The sequence below is a fragment of the Mauremys mutica genome, chromosome 9, assembly GCF_020497125.1.
Source record: "Mauremys mutica isolate MM-2020 ecotype Southern chromosome 9, ASM2049712v1, whole genome shotgun sequence".
NCBI classification, from domain to species: Eukaryota; Metazoa; Chordata; order Testudines; family Geoemydidae; genus Mauremys; species Mauremys mutica.
The window spans coordinates 63,815,752-63,838,927 of record NC_059080.1 but is presented as its reverse complement, the minus strand read 5'-3'; the positions used below and the strand labels follow the sequence as shown (position 1 = coordinate 63,838,927).

Here is a 23,176-nt window from a genome sequence, read left to right as displayed (position 1 = left end):
AGTGAGTGAAGAAAGCATTGGGCTTTTAAACAGTTTCGGAGTATAGTGTCACCTACAAAAATCGGTTGGAAATTCTGTGTGTTACTGTGGGATTTTTGTATTTGCATATGGTTTCCTTGCTGAGTGTTGTACAGTAGAAATTCCTGCTGCTTGCATTAGGTTGCTCCATGCTGTAGCTAGATTCACAAGCAAAGCTGGTTTGGGTTAGCTGTTGTGCTTCTTTACCATTTTTTCAAGTCATTATTTGTAAGTAGTTTGTGCTTTCATAACTAATTTTGGTTTCACCAGTGCTTAAAATGGGGGCCGGGAGAGAGGAAGAGGCACAAAGCATCACAGGTGTAGCAAAATGAATAAATAATAAACTCAAACCTGTTACTGAAAGATAGTTTAAACTCTGTTTTACCAAAAATGCTGCTTCCAGATTAGGATAACCCCCCCACACACTTTTTTCAGACCACTTTAAGTACTGGCTTTCACCCAGGGGTGCTGGAAAAGGGTGAGCAAAGGGGGAAGGAGGTGTAGAGGAGTGAATGGGGGGGGCAGGGTCTTGAGAGGAAGGGCGGGTGCGGAGAGAAGGGCCAGCACGGGAGGGCGGGGCTACGGTTCAGGTGCTGGTGCTCCCCCTATTTTCAGGGAGTTTCTGCTGCTCCTGCTTTCACCCCAAATAAATTTATTTTGCTAACTCTAAAAGAATTACAGGTTAGATAATAGAACTGTTTTATTTCTGAACTGACCATTCTAGTGGAATTGTGGAGGGTTTTTATAATTGAGCCTCTAGTGGTTTGAAAATGAAGATGCTACTTGGCTAAACTGGCTGATCACTTGGCCTGGGAATACTGGTGTCACAGGTTTTAGTCATGCGTGTAACTTTTTCCTTAACATTAATGATTGCTACTTGCAGGGCACTGTTAATCATGTGCAACGAACAAATTTATATTTAGGAGTCAAGACAGACCTCTCATTCAGTACCCTCTGTGGACTTTATTCTTTAGTCCTTGTGCAGGCAAAATTCTAATACTGCAGGATAGGGACCTATGTGGGAAGAATAGAAGCAGCTCTGGTTTAAGTGGGTGGGAATATCAGGAATTGTTGCGTAAGTAATCACGAAGGCTTCCGTGCTGCAAATTGTGCACAAACAGACTCCTAGCACAGTTTGTTTGATTGACTTCTGTGAGGCTTCATGAACAGCACAGGGTCTGCCTATGGGCAATGCATAGTGGGGTCCAGGAGTAACCAAACTGCTTACATTGCCCCCGATAAGTGTAGATCATGGAAAGGCTCTTGTGGCTAGCCTCGATATGACTCTTTTCGTATGTAATTATGGGTTAGTGAATTTCCTCTACTTTTTGTTAAGTAGATAAATAAAAAAGTGAAACTGTGCAAGTACACAGTAATACATGACATACTCAAATGATATCTGCAAAAAAAACCAGGAGTACTTGTGGCACATTAGAGACTAACAAATGTATGTGAGCATAAGCTTTTGTGGGCTACAGCCCACTTCATCGGATGCATGTAGTGGAAAATACAGTAGGAACGAACACCCACCCACCAATGGGTGTTACCATACACACTATAAGGAGAATGATCAGTTAAGGTGAGCTGTTGTCAGCTGGAGAGAAAAAGAAGTTTGTAGTGGTAATGAAAATGGCCCTGTTGTGTATTTGGTTGTCATGGTTTTTGCTGCTATGGCAACTGAGTTAGAGTATTATGGTCTGTAAATAAAATGGAGGTTTTGGTTAGCTGTCTGCTCTCTGGCCTCAAGTGGCTCCTACTCCGGCTGCCCCAAGGATATAACACTGGCGACGAGGATGGGATCCTGGTGCTGCTCCAGTAACAGAAGGAAGTAGAAATCAAGGTAAAGACCAAACAAAGAAAAAAAGCTGCTTCTTTGCACTGACTGTGAAAGTGAAACTAAAAATCATGGCTACTCTGACCAGGCCCCTGGAGCCTTTTGATGAGAATACAGAGCAGTGGCATGTGTATACTGAGCGTTTTGAGCTTTTTTTTTATTGCAAATGACATTACAGAAGCGAAGAAGGTGCCAATATTTTTAAGTGTTGTAGGGGCTAAAACCTACTCTCTGCTACACAGCTTACTGCACCCTGTTAAGCCAGCAACTAAATCTTACAGTGACATTGTGGAAATCCTGGGGTCCCATTTTTCCCCAAAACCACTGGTAATTGCTGAAAGATATAGGTTCCACAAAAGAGACCAAAAGGAAGATGAAACAGTTGTACAATTTGTAGCCATTTTAAAAAAGCTAGCAGAACACTGTGAATTTAAAGAAATGTTAAATGATGCCCTGCGTGACAGGTTAGTGTGTGGCCTGTACAGTGAAGCTATACGGAAGCGCCTACTGACAGAGGCTCAGCTTACCTTACAGAAGGCTGTTGATATTGCTGTCTCCATGGAACTGGCTACAAGGGAGGCACAATACATCGGTGCACCCCCTAGGGTGCAAAAAGTGTCACAAGAACCGACCCACAAAACTGTGCAGAGTCAAGAATGTTACCGCTGTGGTAAGCTGGGTCACCAGGCATCAGAATGCTGGTGTAAGGACCTGGTGTGTCGACACTGTGGCAAAAAGGGACACATTGAGTGTGCCTGTAAACAAAAGAAAAAGAGGCCTGTGGTCTGGCCGACAAAAAGAGGAACCTTGCATACTCTAGAGCAGACCCAGGATGATCAAGGAGACACCTCATCACAAGAGGAAGTGCCACTGCATGTTTTGTCTTTGGCAGCGGGCTCACATGAATACTGGGTAACCCCCTTATTGGAGGGCAAACCTATACGCATGGAACTGGACACCGGTGCAGCTGTCTCGCTGGTCTCTGAGACTGTGTATAAAGAAAAGCTACAGCATCTTCCGCTTAAGGCAACAAAAACTGTTCTGAAGACGTATACGGGAGAAGCTGTGCCCATGGTGGGCACTATTGATGTTAAGGTGGAGCTCAATGGACAGGCTGCTAGATTGCCACTGTTTGTGGTGAGAGGTAACTACCCAGCCTTAATGGGTAGGTCTTGGCTTGGGAAGATTCAACTGAACTGGGCAGAAGTGCACCGGATGACTAAAGAAGAAACCAGTCTAACCCCTATACTAAGGAAACATGCTGCTGTTTTTGGAGATGATTTGGGAAGTATGAAGGGAATCACTGTGACATTGAACATTAAACCTGGCAGTCCACCAAAATATCTGAAAGCCCGAACTGTGCCATATGCCATCAGGCCAAAGGTTGAAGCAGACCTGGAGCGCCTGGTCACCAATGGAGTCCTAATACCAGTTACCCATAGCTCATGGGCCACTCCTATAGTTCCAATAGTGAAGAAAGATGGCTCTCTCCGGATTTGCGGGGATTTTAAAGTCACTGTCAACCCAGTGTTGTGTGCAGAGCAATACCCGCTTCCCCGCATCGATGACCTCTTCGCAGGCCTGGCTGGGGGACAAAAGTTCAGTAAGATTGATCTGAGTCAAGCATATTTACAGATGCACGTCGATGAAAAGTCCCAAGAGCTGTTGACTATTGTGACTCATAAGGGGCTTTATCGATACTGTCGCCTACCCTTCGGAATAACATCGGCTCCCGCCCTGTTCCAGAGAGCTATGGACCAGATCTTGTGTGGCTTGTCAGGAGTTCAGTGCTATCTGGATGACATCCTGGTCACTGGAAGAAATGAAGAGGATCACTTAAAGAATTTAGAGGCTACCCTACAAAGATTGGAAGAGTATGGCCTACGAGTTCGCAAAGACAAGTGTGAATTCTTCAAGCCCTCTGTTGAATATTTGGGACACATCATCGATTCTGCAGGTCTTCATAAGGCCCCTGCAAAAGTTAAAGCTATTGTGGAGGCTCCCCCACCACGAAATGTAAGCCAGCTGCGCTCGTTTCTAGGACTACTGAACTATTATGGAAAGTTCATCTCACAGTTAGCCACACTGCTAAAACCACTTCACGAGCTCCTTGGGCAGAACAAGGCCTGGAAGTGGACTGAAGCCTGTGATGTTGCATTTAACAAAGCTAAGGATGCATTGTTAAATTCTGAAGTTCTAACGCACTTTGATCCATCCTTACCCCTGCAATTGGCCTGCGATGCCTTCCCTTATGGAGTGGGAGCAGTCGTGTCACACATTATGCCTTCGGGAGAAGAGAGACCTATTGCTTTTGCTTCACGCACTCTAAGCAAAGCAGAAACTAACTACGCCCAAATCGAACGTGAGGCATTAGGAATTGTTTTTGGAATTCGGAAGTTTCATCAGTACCTCTTTGGGCGAAAGTTTACTCTTCTTACAGACCATCGACCTCTGACGTCAATTTTTGGACCCTACACAGGCATTCCCCCATTAGCTGCTAGTCGTATGCAACGTTGGGCATTGTTACTTTCAGCACACACATATGAAATCAAATATCGGAAATCCACTCTGCACGGCAATGCAGATGGTCTCTCGAGGTTGCCTTTGCCGGTCAAACATCAAGATAGTGCCCAAAAGGAAATCTTTTACTTTGAACAGGTAGAGAATACACCCATCACTGCTACTCAGATAAAGAAGGCAACTCGCGTTGACCCAGTATTGTCCCAAGTTATGGACCTGGTGATGCATGGAAAATCTCGACAAACCTCTCCGGTCTCATCCGACCTTGTTCCCTACATGTCCAAACGGATGGAGTTATCGGTCCAATCTGGTTGTTTGTTGTGGGGGAGACGTGTCATTATTCCACCACCGCTGAGATCACAGATGTTAGAACAGCTACATTCCGGTCACTGTGGAATAGTGCGCATGAAGGAAATTGCACAAAGCTATTTTTGGTGGCCTGGATTGGACAGCGCTATTGAAGAGAAGGCAAAAGCTTGTATGTCATGTCAGGGTGTGAGGAATGCACCCCAGTAGGCACCCCTACACCCATGGGACTGGCCTGAAAACCCGTGGCAACGTATTCACGTTGACTTTGCTGGCCCCCTTGAAGGAAGCATGTTCTTGGTGGCAATAGATGCCCATTCTAAATGGCCAGAAGTCTCTATAATGCAGTCCACTTCTGCAGAGAGTACTATCCAAAAACTACAAGGACTCTTTAGTCGTTTTGGTCTGCCAGAACAACTTGTGAGCGACAACGGACCGCAGTTCGTTTCTCAGGAGTTTCAAAATTTTATGAAGGCAAATGGGATACACCACATCACGTCAGCACCATATCATCCGTCCACCAACGGATTAGCTGAAAGATTTGTGCAGACAATGAAAAACGCTTTGAAATCAGCAAGGGGACAACACTCCATTCAAAAGCGTCTGGATATCTTCTTATTTTCCTACAGAAACACCCCTCATGCTACGACCCAGGCATCCCCAGCCTTTCTAATGTTGGGACGACAGCTGCGCACTTGCTTTGATCTGCTGAAACCTTCTGAACCCCGACAAACTGTGCAACATCAGCAGCAATATCAAGTCATCAGACGGGCACCCAGAGCAAAAGACCGAACCTTTAGCCCGGGACAGCCAGTTTTGGCTCGGAATTATACTTCCAGAGCTAAATGGGTCCCGGCCACAGTCATCACTCAAACAGGACCTGTTTCCTACACAGTCCGAACTGCAGAGAATGTTACCTGTCGGCGACATGTAGATCAGCTGTTGCCAGGTCATGCCAGTCCTCAGGACCCATCTGCAGTTGAGGGGTCTGACTTCACCTCTTCTGGTGAGGCACCGAATCACGAGTCACCTGTTCCTGACTGTTCTCCTCCATTACTGCCGGCGACTGAGATACCCCTTTGCCCAGCACGAGCTGATACCACCTCCTCACCCGTTCGTGCTGCGGACCCTGAGCCCCTAGTGCTTTCGGGTGCAATAACACCAGAAGTTCGCCGTAATCCACCTAGAGACAGAAGGCCTCCTCATCGGCTGGATCTCTAGCTAGGGCGAACCCACGATTATGGGGCAAAATAATCCCCAGGGTTTAGCCGGGAATGGAGGCAGTCTACCCTCCTTCTCTAGTCTAGTGTGTGTTTTTTTTTTTATTTAGGGGATGTTCTTATTAGGGGGGGAGGAATATGTTGTGTATTTGGTTGTCATGGTTTTTGCTGCTATGGCAACTGAGTTAGAGTATTATGGTCTGTAAATAAAATGGAGGTTTTGGTTAGCTGTCTGCTCTCTGGCCTCAAGTGATTGCTTCCTACTCCGGCTGCCCCAAGGATATAACAGGCCCATTTCCAGCAATTGACAAGGAGATGTAAGGAACTGTGTGTGTGTGGCGGGGGGAAGATAAGCATGGGGAAATAGTTTTACTTTGTGTAATGGCCCATCCACTCCCTATTCAAGCCTAGTTTGATGGTGTCCAATTTGCAAATTAATTCCAATTCAGCAGTCTCTCCTTGGAGTCCAAGTTTTTTTGTTTGTAATATTGTGACTTTTAGATCTGTAATCAAGTGGCCAGGGAGATTGAAGTGTTCTCCAACTGGTTTTTGAATGTTATAATTCTTGATGTCTGATTTGTGTCCATTTATTCTTTTACGTAGAGACTGTCCGGTTTGGCCCTTTTTGTAGATACAGACTAATACAGCTGCTACTCTGAAACCTGTCAAATTATATCGTATTTTTATATTTTATATAATTACAGTAAAAGGCATAATTGTAAAAAGTAACAATTTATTAGAGCAAATGCGTGAAGTCCTACTTTACTGAAGAATAAGTAGAAAGACCCTGAGGAGTTCCTTTTTAACCCTGAAAACATAAGTAAGTGAATTGAGATAAGGGAAATATGATCTTGAGAAAGGCCCTGACATTGCATACACTTTGAAACATGTTTAATTTTATGCACCTAAGTTCCTTGAATTCAGTGGGGCTTCTCTTGTTAATAAAGCTGCCCACGGGCATAAAATTTTGCAGGATCAGGCCCCAAATCAGGAAATTTGTCTGAAGACATTGGCAACCGCAGCACCCTCAATTGAGTGCACCTGTGCAGTCCTATTAATGGGATGCAGGGGTCTGTGCTGCAATATCCCACTGTGGATTTGGTAGTTAATTTTTGGTGAATTATTTAATATGTGAATTTTTGTGAGCGAATACAATATTTATAACTAACATGGATTAGTTTTAGTACACACATGTAATGATTTTACAAACCACATGGGCTGTTACGAGATGCTTTGTTGCTGTTTAATATCAATGAAAATTTGCCAGTTTGATGACTTGGATGTCAGTTCTTTGCAATGGCATAAAAAGGATAAAGAACTTAAATTTTTAAAAAATCCAAGTGTGGATTGCATTTCAGAGGAGAAAAGTTTTTGATAAAAGGACAAAACAAATTTAAGTGACATATTTTTAAATGTTTATTTCAGAGATGTAATAACAGTGAACACTTCCCCAGGATTTAAATTTTCAAACTTAATTCAAGAAATTAATATATTTTTCCTTGTTTTAGAGTTTAGCTAGCCTGGTATTTTTAATTTAAAAGAAAATAATGATGCTGCAACTGAATTGAAATGATGCAAAGAAGGCACATTGATGCACCTGTGGCAGGGAATCTGCCTTTGATATAGCTTGTAATGGAATAATCTGAAGAGCAAAGTACAACATTGTGATTTGAAGGGGCGCCAGCTTGAGGGGAGGAGCAGGCAATTCCAAAGTGGTTTACTCTCTCTGTTAGCACCTCAGGCATTTGAAATTCATGGTAGGGAGACATATTGCAGCTTATCTGTAAGGCACCATGTCCATGGATATGCTGCTGCCAGCTGCCGTTTGCTCAGAAAATTACTGCTTAGACCAAGAAAGGACATTTTAAAGCTTAAAGCCAAGAAAAATGGAGGGACCCCCCCCCAAATAAAGTTCTACCCCCATCTCATGTGCTGAGCAAGAAAACTATTTACGTGACAGATTTATTTTCAAGATGACAAAATCTGCGTCTTTGTCTCTATCACTGTCTGTATTTAAATGCCAGGGTTAGTCTCCACAGTCAAATGTGAAAAAGCCCAGATGATCCCTTGTGTTCTTATATGGTCTAGTCTTCTTCAAATCAGTGGATCTGTCAGAATAACAGGCCCAGAGTTTTATCTGCAGCTGATAAAAATTAGGAACAGACTGTTATGTTTGACTATACACTCAGGAGGTGGGGTCTACTTTGTATTTTAATAGGCTGTGACTGATAATTGATTATTATATCTTAATTTAATAATTGGAGATACACCTATCTCCTAGAACTGTAAGGGACCTTGAAAGGTTATTGAGTCCAGCCCCCTGCCTTCACTAGCAGGACTAAGTACTGATTTTTGGCCCAGATCGCTAAATGGCCCCCTCAAGGATTGAACTCACAACCTTGAGTTTGGCAGGCCAGTGCTCAAACCACTGAGCTATCCCCCCCATCATTTTTAAATAGGAGGCAAATGAAATCAAAATAAATGAGATGCACTTAAGTCACTGGCATTTCACACAACCACGGTCAGTTATGTGGCCCGGACGTGGTTATATGAATGGTATCTTGAGAGTGTCTGTGTCTAATATTTATACCAGCCTTGCAAAATTCTGCTTGGCCGGGGTCAGTATTTCGTCGATGAGCAAATAGAATATTCTGTACCACTGAAATAAACAAATGCACCTCATCTATATAATTATTTATATGATGCTAATCACCAAAGTATCTAGGTGTGGATCCACTGGTAAATTTTCATGATAGTTATGGAGTACTGCCCTGGACAAAAATGCATGCTGACAGGAATATATCAGCTTGAATATTTTTTGTTGTGGAGATGTTCCCATAACTTTATGGTGTTAGGATGGGTTGATCACTGATTGGCAGTATTTTTTAAGGGGCTCTTGTATACCAGGATTTTTAGCCAAATTTTCCTGTGAGGTTGTGGGAGGATCAATGAGATTTTATATTCTTTAGCTAACTGTATTGTCTAAAGTGTAGCTTTGGGACATATTACCCGCTGGCGTAAATCAGTGTAATTCTGCTGTCTTCAGTGAAGCTGCACTGATCTACACCATCTAAAGATTTGGCCCTTTAAGTTCATGAATTAGGTTGTGATCTCACACCTGTACAAATCTAGTTTTAGTGAAGTTACTCCAGATTTCCCCCAGTGCAATATGATCAGAATCTTGTCCTATATTTCTAGAATTCAGGTTTTTTTCTGGCTTGTCTAGAAAATGTAATGTAATCTAAGGGTCAAACTGGCCCTCACTGTGCAAGTATCAATGTCTTGTCCTTCAGTTTACTAACTTTACTGCATACTTGAAGGTTCATACATTAAACTGCACTGCTCAGCACTGTATTGTACATTCTAATAATTAATGAGAAATGGCTCGAGTTACTGATGGTTTCAGCAGAATTTACTGTGATCATATGTAACATCATCTATTATTGATGTATTGCAGGAATATAAGCAATACAAGAAGAACTCACAGGGATTCCCTAATGAAAGTTATAATCATTGTTTTATCTTAAAAGCTATTTGATATGGAGAAAGTGTGTCCTCCACATTTTTAAAGGTGTCAGCATGCCTGCTTTGTGCAGCCACATGCTTTACCAGATTCCTCAAAGTGACCCTTTCAACTTGTTCATGCGTAAATTTGACCAGCAGTACCACATCTCTTGAAGGATCCTGATGTGCTTTTTGAACTACGTACAGCCTTGCCTATAGTGTAGCTGCTTTTCGAGTGTAAGGTGGCATTTGGGGACAACTGGCACACAGCGAGAGAGAACAAGAAGTTTTGGCAGAAGACACCAGGGAAAACCCCCTATGCTAAGTGCCGTGGGATTTTTATTGGGAAATAGGACTCTAATTGGCAAGGACTCATTCTAATGAACCATACAGAACTATGGGATGGAACTTAGTCTATCTGCTATAGTCTAGTAAGGTGTGGACCTGTTGTTCAAGACAGTTTTTAGGTATTTCAAGCTTGATTCTTAGAGCACTGAGTCATCCCCTCTGTCATTAAAAACAACACCTGAACTTCAGTTATTTGTTCTGCAGAAGCAAGCTAACAAAATCTCTGACCAGAGCGCTACGCTTACTCTGATTCATGATCCTCGAAGATCAATAACAAAACCAGAAGGATATGTTGGCTTTATCTGATTAGAACCACAGCAAAAGGCAGTGACCTCCCCCCACCTAAATTGATGGGAAAATTTTAAATATAAAAGTCTAAAGACGACTGCAGAATTCTTTTTGTTAAAATCAAGCTTACTTTTTTTTTTAAGCTAGAGCTAAGTGAAAAAATTAACAGCTAAAAATGTGGGTAGTGTGCGCTAATCTCTGATGTGATTTATACCAAAAAAAATTTCCTTCCTCCGTACAAAATTTGATTTGCTCATGCTGAATAACTATATTTTTTATTTCAATTTGTTTTTCTTATGCACACCATCATGGTATGATTGGGCAAGTAGATTTTGTGCCTGGGCTGGTAAATTTTCAGGATGATAAATGTTTATTGTAACCAATTATAACCTTCTATGAAGTGATTTTTTGAATATCAGAATTGGAATACCCTGAAAAGCACATTTTTGAATGAGTATACAAAACCGTTTACTGTGGCGATACTTGAGCCTGTATATAATAATGGTCTCTTAACAATATTGTTACTCTCAAGCTTGCATCCTTATTTTTCTCAGTAGTTAAATATAAAGGTGTTTTCATACTACAGAGCCAAATTATCAAAGCTATAATATCATAGACAATAAAGTACTTTAAAAAATCCTTTTAAATCTCAAACCTGACATGCATATCTCTTCCTCTGATCTGTTGCTTTAATTACCCTTAGTTCACAAATACAATAGAAGTATTTTTTTTCTAGCATTCCTAAAGCACATTTTTTATTTTATTTTTTTTCTAATGGGATTTCAGGCTCCTAGACTTTGATGTGATGCTTTGAGGCACACATATCTCCTATATATGATGCCTGGCCAGTAAGCAGCTGAATGGGCTTGTGCTCTGCCGTCTTGTAGTTTTTAAGCAATGTAGCAGCAAATAACTTTAAGCATATGAAGACGATTTTGAAGTCCAGCAGTTATCTGGGAAAAAACTACATGGGAATATAACCTTTGTCTTAAATGATTGTCTGCCATTTTTGTCAAGCAGCAGAGCAGACTTGAACGTGGCTTGCTGTGCGGTAATTGCACAATCATAAAATGCTACTATGCAACTTAATATTTCTGTTTCTTGAATAAAATGGTCTGGCTAGCAGATCTGCAAATGCCAGGTTTTCTTGTTTGCATTGCCTCTCACCTTTTAGCACCAGCGGTTTAAAAGAAAAGTTTTTCCAGTGACAAGCCATAATTTAAAAAATGGTGGATGCATAATAGGGTATAACAGCTAGAGATTTTTTTTAGGACACATTTGAATAGTTCTATTTCCAAATTTTACTGTAGAAAAATAGTAGAGTGAATCTACAGCTATACACTGCAATTCTGTAGTCATACCACTCTGCTGTGGTCCTATATATTTTAACCAACTAATTAGGGCCATGCTTGGTTGAATATTTAGATGGAAACTGTGTCATGGAAACTGTTTGGCAGTTCAGCAGTGGGACTCTTCACTTTGTCAGTACTGAATCAGAGCCCTGGTATATTGTTAGGGGCACTGGACTGTTGTATGAGACATAAAACATGAGTTCTGAACCTTTGTGTCCATTAAAATTCACATATTACTTTTTGCAAAAGTAAGGGTGTTTCCTGAGTTCTGATTTCTCCAGGGTAATTAAATTCTACCTACCTGCATCTCTCCTGCAGTTTCAGTTGAATAAAGTATTTTTTTCTTCATTTCTTTTCTTAAATTTCTGTGTAGTGCAACTGTACATTAAGTAGCTACTGCAGAACCGGTTGCATTTAAGTATGGAGTAAAGCATTCTCCTAACTTCCCTTACCTTAAGTGCTCATCCAAACATTCCTGTATGTCTGCACTATGAAATTAGGTTGATTTTATAGAAGTCGATTTTTAGAAACCGATTTTATACAGTCGATTGTGTATGTCCATACTAAGCGCATTAAGTCGACAGAGTGCATCCTCACTACCATGGCTAGCATCGACTTAGAGCGGTGAATTGTGGGTAGCTATCCCACAGTTCCCGCAGTCTCCGCTGCCCACTGGAATTCTGGGTTAAGTTCCCAATGCCTGATGGGGCAAAAACATTGTCACGGGTGGTTTTGGGTACATGTCATCAGGCCCCCCTCCCTTCCTCCCTCCGTGAAAGCAACAGCAAACAATTATTTCTCACCTATTTTCTGGGTTACCTGTGCAGATGCCATACCATGGCAAGCATGGAGCCCGCTCAGCTCACCATCACCGTACATCTCCTGGGTGCTGCTGGCAGATGCAGTACACCAGTGGTCTCCAACCTTTTTGTGGCCAGTAGCACAGTCATGTTTTCAGAAGAGTGTGGCGGGCGCCAAAAATTTTTCTAGGCTTATTTTCTGTTTGTACATTAAATAATACGAAAAACATCATATTTAATATTACATAATATATGAATCTATAAGATAAAAAGGGTAATTTTACATGTAAAAGGTATTAATTAAATTATTCGGCAATTACTCTTTCATCTTACCATGTGAATTTGCTCTTTTTTATCTACAAAATATTTTACAAAATAAATATCATAAACAGTTTTCATCTTATTTATTTTAAAAAAAGTAAAACATTGTTGAACTGCTGGTTCAAATATATTTATTATTCTTACTTTAACATAGAATGAAGCCTGCAGCCCCGGAGTTCTCTGTCCCCGGCAGGGGCGAGGCTGCAGCTTCTCTCCGGCTTCGAAGCCGCTGCCCCGCACCTGCCAGAGACAGAGAACGCTGGCGCCCGCAGCCTGTAGCCCCGGAGTTCTCTGTCCCCGGCAGGTGTGGGGCCGCAGCTTCTCTCTGGCTTAAGCCGCGGCCCCGCACCTGCTGGGGACAGAGAACACCAGCGCCTGCAGCCCCGGAGAAGCCGAAGAGAAGCCACAGCCCCACGCCTACAAGGGTCAGAGAACGCTGGCGCCTGCAGTCCCGGAGAAGCCGGAGAAAAGCTGCAGCCCCGCGCCTGCCAGGGACAGAGAGCACGAGGGACAGAGAGCACCGGCGCCTGCAGCCTGAGTTCTCGGGGCCGCAGCTTCTCTCCCCTGCTGGGCACTAGGCGGGCACACATAAATGCCCCGGCGGGCGCCATGGCACCTGCGGGCACCGCGTTGGGGACCACTGCAGTACAGCGTTGCTATACAGCAGGAGCTCCTTGCCTTTGCGGTAGATGGTTCAGTAGGACTGGTAGCCATTGTATGTCTCCTGGGTGCTCCTGGAAGACCTCAGTGAGGTCAGTCGGGGTGCCTAGACAGATATAGCTGTCCTCCTCCTAGAGCACCGAATGGGGAGCCAGAGACTCCAGTCATTCTCTTCTTTAAGTTTTGTCTCATGGAGATTCAGTCCTGCCTGGAATATCATGCCAGCTGGAGGCTTCTGCCTCAGGCTGCTCTCCCAGCTGGCAGCACTGCGCGGTTGCATCTACCCCAGCCTACCCCTTGCTCCCAGGGCTCATGAAGCCTGGATAGTAGTAAGGAGCAATTCAGCTATAGGCTGAGCAAGTGCAGAATGGTGGTAAAATGTGCCTTTGGACGTTTAAAAGCTCACTGGCGATGTTTGCTGACTAGGTCAGACATCAGCGCAACCAACATTCCCATTGTTATTGCTGCTTGCTATGTGCTCCACAATAGCATCTCCACAAAGTAAGGGGGAGATGTTTATGGTGGGGTGGGCAGTTGAGGCAAATCGTCTGGTGTCTGATTTTGAGCAGCCAGACACCAGGGCGATTAGAAGAGCACAGCAAGGCGCGCTGCGCATCAGAGAGGCTTTGAAAAACAGTTTCATGACTGGACAGGCTTCGGTGTGACAGTTATGTGTGTGTTTCTCTTTGATGCAAACCCACCCCCTTTGTTGATTTTAATTCCCTGTAAGCCAATCACCTCCCCCTCTTCGAAATAAAGTAACTATTGTTTTTAAACCATGCATTCTTTATTAATTTAAAAAAATGAGATAACGGACAAGGTAGCCCAGGTGAGTTGGAGGAAGAGGGAAGGACAAGGCCATATTGCTTATTGTAGCCACACTAAAAAATCAAACTGTTTGAATGACAGCCTTCTGTTGCTTTGGCCATCCTCTGCAGTGGAGTGGAGTGGCTGGGTGCCTGGAGCCTCCCCCCCGTCCCCCCACCGCATTCTTGGGCATCTGGGTGAGGAGGCTATGGAACATGGGGAGGAGGGTAGGCGGTTATACAGTGGATGCAGCAGGGGTCTGTGCTCTTGTTGGATTTCCTGCTCCCCCAACAGACACTTCATCATGTCCGTTTGCTCCCCCAACAGACGCTTCGTTATGTCCGTTTGCTCCCCCAACAGACGCTTCGTTATGTCTGTTTGCTCCCCCATTAGCTTCAGCATTGTGCCCTCTCTCCGCTCTTTGCACTCACTTAATTCTTTCCTGGCTGCTGCCACTGAATGCCTCCATGCATTAAGCTGTGCCCTATCAGTGCGGGTGAACTGCATGAGCTTGGAAAACATGTCAGCGCGAGTACGTTTTTCTCACATTCTAATCTGTGATAACCTCAGGGACGGAGATGATGGGCCGGGGGGGTGGAGCGTGGAAACATTCTCTGCTCTATGATTCTGCAGGGACTGCGTGGTCACCTGTGCTGCTGAGTTCGCCATGCTGACCAAACAGGAAATGAAATTCAAAAGTTCCTGGGGCTTTTCCTGTGTACCTGGTTAGTGCATTGGAATTCAAAGTGCTGTCCAAAGCAGTAACAGTGGAGCACTCTGGGATAGCTGTCGGAGGCCAGTACCGTTGATTTGCGTCCACACTACCCCAAATTCGACCCAGCGAGGTCGATTTTAGCGCTACTCCCCTCGCTGGGGAGGAGTACAGAAGTCAATTTTAAGAGCCCTTTAAGTTGATGGAATGGGGTTGGTTATGTGGACGCACTCATATTAAAATAGACCTAACGCGGCTAAATTCGACCTAACCCCATAGTGTAGACCAGGGCTTAGATAATGAAATGTGTTTATAGATCCTTGGATGAAAGAAACTGTATTCTTACATATTTAAGCTTTAGTTTAAACCATAAATAAATGTAGTAGTTTTAAATCTGGAAGAAGGGTATCGTGGGGGACTTTAGAAATAAAATCATTATCTTAGAAACCACATCTTGGACAGCTTTGAGGCCATGTATCGACTAACCCTAACATCACCCCTAGGAGGTAGCTAAATATTATTATCCCCATTTTATAGATAGAGAGATGGATAAGGATGTGAATTTCTGAAGTGCTGAATGACTGATGTTAAAATCAGTCGGAGTATTGCAACCTCATGAAATAAACCCATAAATTATTGTAAGGTTCATGGTCGCATAGGTAGTCTGTAACATAACTAGTGATAGAACCCAGAGCTCCTGACTGTACTCCTCTTTAGCCACAAAAGTTATCCTCCCCAACTATTTGTATTATTTCCCATAGAACTGTCTTAGACTGCAACGTATGTGTGACTGGCTGCTAAGTATCTCCTCTTAGACGCCTGCAAAACAAACAAACAGTATCAGCAGTTAAAATTGTTGAATTACTTGTGCACAACTTCCCTCAAAAGAACTTATTCCTTTCTCTCTTTCAATACTAAGATATGGTATGTAGGAGAGAGGGTGCAAATTGTATCTTTTGCTGAAAACCATTAATGGCACACCCATTTAATCAGAGCAGTTGCTGGGGAATAAATTCAGCGTAGTTGATTTCACTGACTAAAAACTGTATAGATGTTTGTACCCAGTGATGTTTGCAAACCTATTTACAGTAACTAACAGGTCCAAGTTGGTGTGTGTTGACCTTATAGTTAAATCGGTGCAGGCTTTTTACTAACTTAATGCTACATCCCTGCCATTAAACAAATGAAGCAATGTACTATTCAGAACTGTTTTAATGGTTTATACCGGGGTCGGCAACCTTTCAGAAGTGGTGTGCTGAGTCTTCATTTATTCACTCTAACTTAAGGTTTCGTGTGTCGGTAATACATTTTAACCTTTTTAGAAGGTCTCTTTCTATAAGTCTATAATATATAACTAAACTGTTGTTGTATGTAAAGTAAATAAGGTTTCAAAATGTTTAAGAGGCTTTATTTAAAATTAAATTTAAAATGCAGAGCCCCCCTGGACCGGTGGCCAGGACCCAGGCAGTGTGAGTGCCACTGAAAATCAGTGTGCCGCCTTCGGCACCTGTGCCATAGGTTGCCTACCCCTGGTTTATACAATGCTTATTTTTATGTAACACATGAAATAAGTGTCAGCCTCCTGGCACAAAGTGTAAGGATTTGACAGTTGAGATGGTCATTTTATTGACTAGTTTATTTCTACTGTGTGACTAGTTAAGGCAGTTCTACTGTATATGCATGTAAGTAAACTAGATGTTTTATATTTATTGAAAGTTTTAAAGGTATTTGAAGCGATATCAACAACAGAACTCAGTAAATTTGAAAAGAACATGTGTCTACATTGGGGTGACATAAGGTTGATTGCTCAAGAGAAATTTGTGGTATTTAAAGTTCTTTCTCCTGATCTTGGTACTGGAAGATTTTTGCCATTGATGTAAAGAGTCAGAGCTTGGGGTTGTTTTTTTTTTCAGGAGAAGGAGGTGTCTAGTCAGTTGCACTGCAGCTTGAACAGCTTTTTGTAGAACTTATGATCCATTTCCATTCAGGCCTAGAGCCTTCTCAGTAGTTTCTAAAACAAGCACGTTTGTTTTTCAATTCTTTAGCTCCATCAGTACAGCTGAAATAGTCCCCGTTGGGGAAAAAGTAAATTGCCCAGCCTTGCCTTGAATCTGGAAGATCAAATCCTTCCTTTTTTATAATAGTAGTTAAAGTTAACATTTCCCTTGTATTTGATTTCTCTCAGGAGCGTAGATGAAAAGGCAGTTAACACTCTTCATTCTGTTCTCTTTGCTAGTACTCTGCTTGATTTTAAGCCTTTAGCTAATTAATGTCATGCAGAAAGTTGTGTGAATGTGTGCCTTGTCTACACCTGAGAATAACCTCATCCAGCAGTCGGTGTAGCTATACAGGGGGTCCCTGGTATACATCTCCCCCTCATCCGTTGTTTTGGGTATCCGTTGCTCATCAATAGGGGAACGTGTTCTAATTTACGTTGGTCCTGATCTGCATATCTGGATAGGGACTGACATGAATTGGAACATGTTCCCCTATTGTACAGTACAGTACTGTACTTGCCTGTACTGGCCACATTCAAGGTTTATTATCTATGGAGGACGTTCTCCATGCTGATTAAGGAGACAGCAGGTGAAGGAAAGCCCAGTGTAAAGGAGTTTTGGAAGTCCTACAGGATCTTGAACGGCGTGGAAAATATTGACATGTCATGGGAAGAGGTCACTTCGCAACGTATGAACGGCATTTGGCGCCGTGCATGGCCAGATGCTGTCCAAAACGTTGTGTGATTTGATGCCGTTCCTGCTCTCAAGCAAGAAATTGTCAAGTTGGCAAAGGATGTCGGCTTCGAAAAGGTGGAGGAGGAGGATGTACAGGAGTTGTTGGGAGTCTTATGCTGAGCAAATGACAAATGAGGAACTGATTGAGCTGGACTAACAACGGATATCCGAAGAAAGCGAGGAGGAGGAGGGGGATGTAGGGCAGGAAGCCAGGAGTCTGACAAGAAAGAATCTCTCCTGTTTCTTTGGATTGCTGGATGAGATGACGGAAATCATATAGAGCAGTGATCCTTTTCATGAACGGTGTGCCAAAGTCTGCAGGGCTCTCAATGACGCAGTGGCTTGCTACAGGGAGATCTGTCATTCAGAGATTCATGCAGGAGAGCAGATGTTGATAAAATCCTTTTTTAAGATTTTTGCAACCAAAAAGCCAGCCACGAAAAAGCCAGCTCAAGAAAACCCAGCCGCCACCTCTACCTAAATTTAGTGTAATTGACACTGTTTTATACTGTATTACTGTATTGTATTTACTATATTAAAATGTTCTATGTGTTAGAACAGTGTTAGTAGGGTCCTTCATTATTTTATTCAATGTTTTATATGTATAATGTGTACTTTAGAACCTGTCCTAAAAAGGTACACAGTTTAGGTGAAAAGAGCATTTTCATAGGCGAGTGTGAAGTTGTGAATGCATTCCTCCCCTTATTCCATTATTTCTTATGGGGAAAAATTCCCCGATATACATCGTTTCAATATCCATCGCCCTTTTCAAGAACACAACCCCAGTGTATACAGGGAACCCCCTGTGTTAGTGCTGATCTCTATGCGTAGACAGCTTGAAGAAAGGATAACACTAACTCAATTGGTGCAAATCCTTGCCTGCCTTGTTCTGTGTTTTGGGGTCAGCACTGGGTCAGATACCCTGACCGCTGAATCAGGGCTGTTCCTGTGGCCATGTCTACACTACAAACTTTGGTCAGCTCACATTATGTCAGCATACATCTGCTGAAATTTGTAAATCACTCAGGCATGTGCATATTTGATTACTTGCATCGGCATTGTGCATGTTTACCTTGAGTGCTTGTGCATGATTGGAGCACCCACGGAAAAAAATTACGGGTGCTTAGCACCCACCAGCAGCCAACCTCCCCTTCCCCCCCCCCACTCCTGCACACTGACGGCCCTGCCAATCAACTCCTTCCCCTCCCTCCCAGTGCCTCCCGCTGCAGCGTGGAGGAGCCGCTGGGAGGGAGGAAGGGGGAGGAGCGGGGACAAGGCGTGCGCGGGGGAAGGGTGGAATGGGAGCAGGAAGAAGCAGGGTGCAGCCTAGAAGGAAGGGGTGAAGTGGGTGTGGAAATGGGGTGGAGCTGGGGTGGGAAGAGGTAGGTGGGGACTTGGGGGAGGAGGAGGAGTAGGGGCAGGCCTGTGGCTGAGTGGGGTTCAGCACCACCGGGAAAAATTAGAAGCTGGCTCCTGCACTGGAAGGGACCTTGAGAGATTATCTATTCCAGTCCTCTGCACTCATGGCAGAACTAAGTATTATCTAGACTGGGGTTCTCAAACTAGAGGTCGGGACCCCTCAGGGGGTTGTGAGGTCATTACATGGGGGGTCATGAGCTGTCAGCCTCCACCTCAAACCCCGCTTTGCTTCCAGCATTTATAATGGTGTTCAATATATAAAAGTGTTTTTTTAATGTACAAGGGGGAGTCGCACTCAGAGGCTTGCTGGGTGAAAGGGGTCACCAGTACAAAAGTCTGAGAATCCCTGATCTAGACCATACCTGACAGGTATTTCTCTAACCTGCCCTTAAAAATCTCCAATGATGGAGATTCCACAGCCACCCTAGAATGTCTTCGGGGTCAGTTTTCTGAGGAACAGCAAAAAACAATTCAAGGTTGTTGGTGTTGGTCTTGGAGCTGCAGATTGTGGAGTGCTGCTTCTGGGCCGGAGAAATGAACACTGATTGGTGGGATTGCATCATAATGTAGATTTGGGTCAACGAGCAATGGCTGCAGAACTTTCAGCTGCAAAAAGCCACATTTCTAAATCTGTGTGCTGGGCTTGCCTCAGCCCTCCAGGGCAGGGACACCAAAATGAGAGCTGCACTGACAGTGGAGAAGGGATTGGCATTTTATTCCTGGGAGAATTCTGTACCAAAAAATTAAAAATTCTATGTACAATATTTTAAAATTCTGCATATTTTGTCAAAATAATACAATGTAATCATGCCAGTTTCAATAATTTTGGTAATTTATTTCAAATATCTGTCAGCAAGTATTTCTGTAACAATACAGACAACAAAAAAGATTCAGGAAATGTTTTATGACAAATAGATTGCTTACTAGGCATATTAATATAGAACGTTGAGTAATAATTAAGGCTACATTTTAGTCACTGGTATTTTTAGTAAAAGTCATGGACAGGTCACGGGCAGTAAACAAAAATTCGCAGCCTGTGACCTGTCCATGACTTTTACTATATACCCCTGACTAAAACGTTGGGGGGGGGGGCTCTGGGGAGGGAAGCCTGGGTGCTGCGGGGGGGAGCGGCAGTATGCAGCCCAGGACCCTCGCTGGTGCTGGGGCGGGGAGGGGTGCAGGCAGCAGCGCACGGCCTGGGGCCACGTCTGTTGCTGGGGAGGGGTGGGTTGATGGGGCCAGCAGGTTCCCTACGTACCCCTTTCTGCCTCCCTGCCTTCTTTGAGATCTCTCCTTATCTAGCAGGCCTATACTGGTTACAGTTGTGAGTGCCTGCCTCCCCGATAGTCAGCTGTGAGAACTGCGTGAGGGTGTGGTCAGGGTGCTTGCCTGTAAGCAGGAGAGTCTCTCCTCCCTTCTGCCTCTGCTCAGTATGCAGTTTGTAGACCCCATTACACTGCTTCTTGTGTCCTGTTGCCTCACAGGTATTATGGAGGGGAAAAGCTGCCACTAGGGTGGAGATAGAGCAGCTGATTCCTGACTTTGAACAGCTAGACACAAGGGTACAAGAGCCCAACTTGGAGTTGTGTGGTTGCTGAAGGTAGGAAAGAGCACTTTAATGGTCAGCCATGATAGTGTTCTGTATGGGTGTTTTATGGGCATAGAGCTTTGGGTGCTGCTAAGAACTGTGTAATGCTTGTTGTACGTTTATAAATGTGACTAGGTGTTTTCCTGAAGCTATGCATTATGTAGTGCTTGCTATATGTTTACAAATACTGTTTGCTTTGAGTACTGCTATGCATTATTGCAGTATTGGTTGTGAAATAATAAAGATAATTTGATTCTCCAAAAATAGAACTTTATTGAGTGGGGGGAAAAACCAGTGTGGAAAACCAGTGTGCAACCCTCTTTCCCCCCCTGCCCCCCTCCCCGGCAATGTTATACAAATTTTTAACGTAACTTAATAGGTGAAAATATAAAATTAGAAAGGAAATAAACATTAGTACATTTGAGTTAGACCAGCAGGGACTCTTCTGCTGGACTCCCCCACTCCTTGAGTACACAAATATAGTCCATTGTACATATACGCCAACCGTGCTTCTCACAGGTCAGTGTATGTAAACTGTGTTTTCCTTGCTGTCTCCTGGCATGGAGTGGAGGGGTAATGTGCACTGGGATGCCACGTGGTATGTTAGGGGAGTGTAGGGAGCAGTGACCATGGTGTTCTCTAAGGCCTGCAAAGGGTGGAACGTCTGGATTTTTAGACCTGTAGGTCAATCAGGGTCTGCAGCATTTGGGTTTGCTGCCTCAGAAGACCCATGTCCTGATGCATTTCCCTCTTCTTGTCTTGCTGGGACTTCTGGGCCTTTTTCTTGTCCTCCCTTTTTCCATGTTGTCAGACACATTGGCCTTCCAAGCCCTTTGGTCAATGTCCAGTGCAGCAGTGGCTTGAGAATCTTGCAGAACATGTCCTCCCTAGTCCTCTTCTTTCTATTTCTCCTGTCCCCCAGCCTAACCCAATAGGGGAATAAGAAGCAGATGTCCGCTCTACTTCTGTTTGTTGTGTGGCATGCAGATCCTTGTAGAAGTGGCAGGTCTGCTTCATAGCATGAGATCTGTTGTTGGCCTCTTCAGCCTTGTGGTATGCCTGGTGAAGTTCCTTTGCTGTCACGCAGCATTGCTACTGATCCCTGTCATACCCCTTTGCCTGCATTCCCCATGCAATCTGGTTGTAGATATTCACATTTCTGTGGCTGGTTCGTAGCTGTGCTTGCACAATCCTTTCTCCACACAGGCCCACGAGATCTAGTACTTCCTGTTTACTCCAGCCGGGAGCTTGTCGCAGTTGGGCAGTTGCACACAATAAGGGTGAGCTGCTAGGTGTACTCACTAAGGTGGGCAATTAGGAAAAGGCATTTCAAAAACATGCGGGGAGGGGGCATGGATTGCATCTGTTCTCTGTGACCTTGAGGCAGTGAAGTTTAAAGTTGCGAGTTTAAAGCGGTCACTGTCACAAGGAATGGGGCATTGTGGAACAGCTGCTGGGGGACCTTTGGGGTCAACACAAGTTATATATTATCTACTCCTGAGGGCATTCTGCACCAAAAAGGTGTAAATTCTGCACTCAATATTTTAAAATTCTGCAAATTTTATTTCTCAAATAAATGTGGAGGCTGGGTGCGGGCAGCTCACTGGGGGATCCAGATGTGTGTCGGGGATCTGGGTACAATGGTAATGGGACTATGCAGCAGAGTCCAGGTGAAGGTGATTGGGGCTCAGTGGAGGGTCTGGGTGGGGGGCCCAGATGCTGATGGAGTGGGGTTCAGGGGAGGGATCCAGGTGTGGCTGGTTGGGGCTCAGTGAGGTTGGGATCCAGGTGTGGCTGGTTAGGTCTCAGTGGGGTTGGGATCCAGGTGCAGGTGGCTTGTCGGGGTGGTTCAGGTGCAGAGGGAATGCGGCTCTTCGGGTGTGGGGGCATGAGTCTTGGTGGGAGGGTCTGGGTATGAGGGGTTCTGGATCCATGGGGTTGGGTGGGTGGAGGAGCAGCTCCCTTTAGAGGGATCCCTCCCCTTGCAGCTGAGGAGCAATGGGTGCAGGAATCTGGTGTAAGAGGAGTTTGAAGAGCTTCCTGCAGCTGGGGGAGAAACTGAGGGGGTGGGTCTGACCCAGCCCCAGATGCCATGCAGGGGGAAGAGGAAGTCCCATCCTCCCCATCAGGGGCTAGCAGCTGAGCCCGGTGCAAGGTAGGAGCCACCAGCTGGGTCTTCCCCAGTCCCGCCTACTGCCTCACAGTGATTTACCTGTCTGCCGGCAGCCCTGGGCACCCAAACCATACTGCTGGGGAGGGTTGCATGACTGCTCTTGTGGTTTCCCTTTGCTTTCCTGTCAGAAAGTCATTTTTCTGCGGGGAAACAAAGAAATCTGTGGGGGACATAAATTCTGCACATGCACAGTGGCGCAGAATCTCCCCAGCAGTAAGTATCCTCACTTGCACTGTGTTGGTCTCAGTAGGTCGACCATGACTCTGTGCCATTTGTGGAGGTTGTTTTATTGCATTGCTGTAATGGAGTGCTTATGTCTGCCAAAGAAAAAGTTTGAATTTAGACATGTGCACAAATAGTTCTATACAAGGTGACTCGCATCAGCCTACCTTTTGTAGTGTAAACCAGGCCTGAGTCTTAGGTTCATTTTGAGAGTTTTCCTCTCCTGGCACAAAAGTAGTCTTTAGATACTTAATCTGGAGTAGATACAAATACTGTGTCACACGAAGAAGCTAGAAATCTCCTCTTTCCAGTGGCATAAAGCTTCAGCTCCTAGCCATGTGGTGGTACAAAC

The 23,176-nt window shown here is 44.2% G+C and overlaps 1 protein-coding gene across 5 annotated transcripts in view; it reads left to right on the top strand.

Annotated features, from left to right (window-relative positions):
• Positions 1–23,176, top strand: part of NMNAT3 (nicotinamide nucleotide adenylyltransferase 3) — a 100,652-nt gene that overhangs the window by 5,752 nt on the left and 71,724 nt on the right. The window contains exon 1 of one of the 5 annotated variants that reach the window (XM_045031586.1): positions 20,288–20,441. The exons of the other annotated variants lie outside the window; for them this stretch is intronic. The gene's annotated coding sequence lies outside the window, so the exon portion shown is untranslated. Of the gene's footprint in view, positions 1–20,287; positions 20,442–23,176 lie in introns of those variants that run through there. 5 annotated transcript variants of the gene reach the window in all.